Consider the following 5,076-nt stretch of genomic DNA (forward strand, 5'->3'; position numbering starts at 1 on the left):
GAATGATTTGAAACCCAGATGTCATTCAGAAACACATTTCACTGCACCGAGATCCCAAAAGACAAACACCACTACAAATTTAAAAGACAAAAAAAACAACAGCTCACTGAAGGGAAAAAATATTTAAAATACATCAGTAAACTTTTAATTCCTTTAGTATGTGAACAACTAGAATCAATACAAAAGAACAAACAAGACAAAAAAAATGACACAGACTAGCCTGCCTATTTTGAACACATTTAATAAAGAACTATTTGATGTACAAAGGGAGCAGTCTCCCAATCCTAACAGTCTATGATTGCTAGCAAGCAGGACTGCTACCCAGCTGGCCAGCATCTGATAGTCATTTTCACTGCTTGTGCCGGACACTCAGGGACAGGTCTCTTCCAATTATTTTAAGTGGCATCTCTGAAAACAGGAGAAGACAACAATCCATAAAAGAAAAAAAAATGTATATCAGACCGCTATACCACACTGTGCAGCAGGCAAGTCTTTGTGAAACGACTTTCCTGTGCAGCCTAGGATACATAGTAACACCCCTAGCTCATAGCCACTGGATACTAGTAGAGGCAACTTTTAAACCCCTGTTGTAACAGGTCTACTAGACCAGGTGGAGACTCCCAGGGATTCAGTGATCTCATAAGGGTTATCTGAGACCATCAGGAAACATAGATACTGATGTTCTGATCCATAACAGAAGCAAAACTACAGTTATGGTTCTGAGGCACCACAACATAAGGTATTAAAGGGTCACAGCATTGGGAAGGTTGAGAACCATTGTCCTAGACACTGCCAATTGCTGCACTGCTGCTGAGAAGTGATGTATTTATAACATTCCAGGCAGGGTGTTATGAAGAAAATAGGGCTGGGTGAGAAGGGCAGAACGGAAGGAGGCGAGCACTGCTTTTCGCCAGGGTAGTGAGGTGAAGAGTCTCTGCCAGGACAGAAGAGCAAAGGACTGAGTATGTAAGGCCCTGCTGACATACAGCCAGAGAGAAGAAGGCAGAAGAAACACCAAGCGCAGAGACCCTGGAATCTGTGCTTAAGGAGGACCAGTGGATGCCAGCAGAAAGGAAAAACAAAAATCAAAAAGAAATTTACAAATAGGGTCAGAGAAGAAACCAGGGGCTAGATCTTGTAGGCTTTTGTAAGTCAGAAGTAAATAAATAAATAAAATTCTGAATACTTATATTGGATAAACCAAAAGTCCCCAGAGGGAATTTTGGAGAAGACGAATAGGATCTAGCTTACGCTAATGGGGGGGGGGGCAGGGAGGGGGACATGAGTAAAAAAATAGCCAAAGATCTTATGAAAAAATAATCAACTTCAATGTAATTAATTCAAAGGACTTTTAAAAATTGATGTAGCACTTGGACCATTAAGAAAGATTAGAAAGCCGAAATACCAGTGCTTCTTTAGGGAAACAAATGCCCTTTTCTGCTCTCCATGGATGTCAGAGAGCATCTTCTTGCAGGACAATTTGTCAATTCCTATTACAATTTTTTTTTAAAAAAATCGATGCAGTAATTACATTAGCAAGAAATTTAATGCATGATTCTACTTGCATATGTGTGCAAAAACGAATCATAAAACTGACTATAGCATTACATTAAAGTAGCAAAACTAGCGTTTTGTTCAGTGGCTAATATTGGACTGATTGTAAAAACCATAACGAGACAATTTATAGAAACTGTACAGTAATAAATCTAAGGTCAATCGTGTAAGCTGATACATTAAGAGCTCCAAAAAGCTCAGGAATCAAAGGGATGAAGTGTCCAACAGTAGGGAGAGAGAACTTAGAGAGCCCACCTCCAGCAGGAAGACAGGGCATCAAGTGAGGGATGGGGTTGCCATCCCACAGTCACATCTCTGACCCATAATTGCTCCTGTCTGAAAAAACTGCAGGGATGGAAATGGAGAGGAGACTCGGGAAAAGAAGGTCCAGCAACAGGCCCAAAGTGGGATCTAGCTCAAGGGGAGACCACAAGGCCTGACACTATTACTGAGGCTATGAAGGGCTCAAAAAAAATGGGGGGGGGGCGGAGATATATCATGACTGCCCTCCAAAAGACCCAACAAGCAGCTAAAAGAGTCAGATGCAGATATTTGCACCCTACTAATGGACAGAAGCAGCTGACCCCTGTTGTTGAATTAGGGAAGGCTGAACGAAGCTGAGGAGAAGGGTGATCCTGTAGGAGGACAAGAAATATCAATTAATCTGGACCCCCGAGATCTCTCAAACACTGGACCACCAAACAGACAGCATACACCAGCTGATATGAGGCCCCCAACACACATACAGTAGAGGACTTCCAGGTCTGTTCAGAGATGATGCACCTCACCCTCAAGAGACTGGAGGCCCCAGGAAGTTTAGAGGTCAGGTGGGGGTGGGGGCAACCATGTGGAAATGGGGGGGTGGGGAGGGTGGATGGGGGGCAGGGAATGGAATATGGATTGTAAAAAATAAATTAATTTTAAAAATCTCCAAAAAGTATTAGGAATTAAGAAAGACTAAGCTATGTCCAAACAGCTTATAGTATAAAGCCATTTTTTACACACATGTGCTTGCTCTAACCTACTTGTTTTCTTCATGGTTCCAATTAAGTAGTCCACTCTCTATAATTTTCATTGAGCATAAGAAAAGTATGTTTTCAAATGAGTGATTTCTTTCATATGGAAGCTTAATTTTTATCTTTGTTCATTTTTCTAGATGCACATCGGAAAACTCTGCTTTTCAAATTTTTTATTCTATGTATGTGTGTTCATGCCTGCAAGTATGTATGTGCACTACATACGGGCATGCCTGGTTCCGAAGGAAGACAGAAAAGATGTCAGACTGCCTGGAATCTTTCCGTGGTTCTGAGTCCTGGGTGCTGTAGACAGAACCCAGATCATCGCAACAGTATCAAATGCTATAACCACTGACCCTTCTCTCCAGCCCTAAGAACTCTGCTTTTTAGAGACACTATAAAACACATTATTTTAGTATAACTTTCTAATTAAACATAATGACTTTTCAAATAAAGCATCAATGTTTCTAATGTAACTAGAAGATTAGATCCCGAGAAGGTTATGTGAGAAGACATTAGCAATGGTTGTCTCTCCAAAGTGTAAGGAGAAGTGATATTTGATGAGCAGTTCCTGAATCAGGTGCTTTAAGTTACTGTCTCCTGGGCGTGTCTCCTAGGATGACCTGTAGCAAATCCTAAGGCATTTGGCTCTCCTGGTTACTGTGGCTATTTCTCTAAGGCTTCCCTTGCATGCACTCTTGGTTTCTACTCCTCAGAGAGCATGAGCAACTGCTCTTAGGCTCTAACCTGTGGTCCATCTACTGGCCCAGCCTTCTACCAACGTTTTAAAACACTGACAAATAAGAGCAACAAGAGCCTGTGGGAAATGCCAGTGTAATAATTATAAGGAGAATTCATCAAAGAGCTAAAGGACTGGGGTGCCTGCTGTGCGAAAAAGTCTTTTAGACATGACAGGGGTGCTGCATCCACAAAATGTCAACAAAAGTTTGCCTAAGCAAAACCTGCATAATGACCACACTAGATGCCATGTCGACCCCGGTGGGAGAAAGAACCCACCAATGTCTGAAGAGCTACAGGCTCTTGGCTAATGGCTGCTGAAGAAGAGAGAATTCGTTTTCTACAGGGATGAGACCAGTGAGAAGTTAGCCAATCCCGAGCGGTCAGCTCTAAACCCACACACATACAAGCGACTCAGGGTGGAAGCTATGTAAATACAGTTTAGTTATATACAAACTTCTCAAGAAAAATCTTAAAGAAGATTCTCAATAAAACTTAGCCATATTGGCAATCGTTCATAAATCCAGTGCTGGGGAGACAGAGATGGCCACATCCTTGAGGCTTTGGGCTAGCCAGACCAACCTATTCAGCAAGTCAAAACACAAGGGGGAGAAGCACCTGAAAACTGAGTCCTAAGGCTGTTCTCTGGTTTCTAACACATGTGCGCACATGAACATTCACACATACATTTTTAAAAGATTTTTGTTGTTGTTGTTTTGTTTTGTTGTTGTTGTTGGTTTGTTTTTGTTTTTCGAGACAGGGTCTCTCTGTATAGCCCTGGCTGTCCTGGAACTCACTTTGTAGACCCGGTTGGTCTCGAACTCAGAAATCCGCCTGCCTCTGCCTCCGGAGTGCTGGGATTTAAAGGCGTGCGCCACCACACCCGGCTTAAAAGATGTTTAATAATTGCATTGCTGCTCTTTGTTCCCATTGTTCGTTGCCGACACCAGCTGACCCGCCAGTTTTATTGTACCTTGGCCAGCCTCAAGCATACCTTCATTGCCATCAAGTCAGATGGAGTGCACCACGGCCTGGTGGGAGGGATCATCAAGCGCTTTGAGGAGAAGAGATTCGGCCGGACGGCTGGGCCGGACGGCTGTGAAGTTCCTTCCGGCTTCTAAAGAACATCTGAAGCAGTGCTACATTGACTGGAAAGACCATCCTTTCTTCCCGGGGCTGTTGAAGTATATGAACGCAGCGCCCATAGGGTCCACGGTCTGGGTTGGGGCTCAGTCTGGTGAAAACAGACCAATCCAGCAGATTCTAAACCAGGCACTATTCGTGGGGATTCTTGCATTCAAATTGGCAGGAACGTCATTCATGGCAGCGATTCAGTGGAGAGTGCTAAGAAGGAGATTGGTCTATGGTTTAAACCTGAAGAACTGATTGATTACAAGTCTTATGCCCATGACTGGTGTATGAGCAGACGTGGAGAAACCAGAGTCCTTTTTGGCACAATTTTGTCTGGGTTCCCAGACAAAGCTCTTCATTCCACTGAGTGGATGGACCATCTTCTCTAAAACAATACGGACTTTGGAATTGGGGCAAAAAAATAAAAAAATAAAAATTAAATAACTGCATTGCATCCTATTTATAAACATAAAAAATTGCTAGCAGTTGTTATGTTACTGGGTTTTATTGTGTAATTGTAAGGTTATCACAGGTTTTCTACAGCTTCAGGCTTTGTGAACAGATGTATGCTTAGATTACAAGATTTATTCATTCCATAATTAATTAATTAATACTGTATAAAGTAAGTTATATTTTG

General features: G+C 42.3%; 1 pseudogene; it reads left to right on the plus strand.

Annotated features, from left to right (window-relative positions):
• Positions 1-3,539: 3,539 nt before the first annotated feature.
• LOC110291942 (nucleoside diphosphate kinase B pseudogene) lies at positions 3,540-4,828 on the plus strand (annotated as a pseudogene).
• The last annotated feature ends 248 nt before the right edge of the window (positions 4,829-5,076 follow it).

This window comes from Mus caroli, unplaced genomic scaffold (genome assembly GCF_978045245.1).
Source record: "Mus caroli unplaced genomic scaffold, Mus_caroli_1 scaffold_3, whole genome shotgun sequence".
Taxonomy (NCBI): Eukaryota; Metazoa; Chordata; class Mammalia; order Rodentia; family Muridae; genus Mus; species Mus caroli.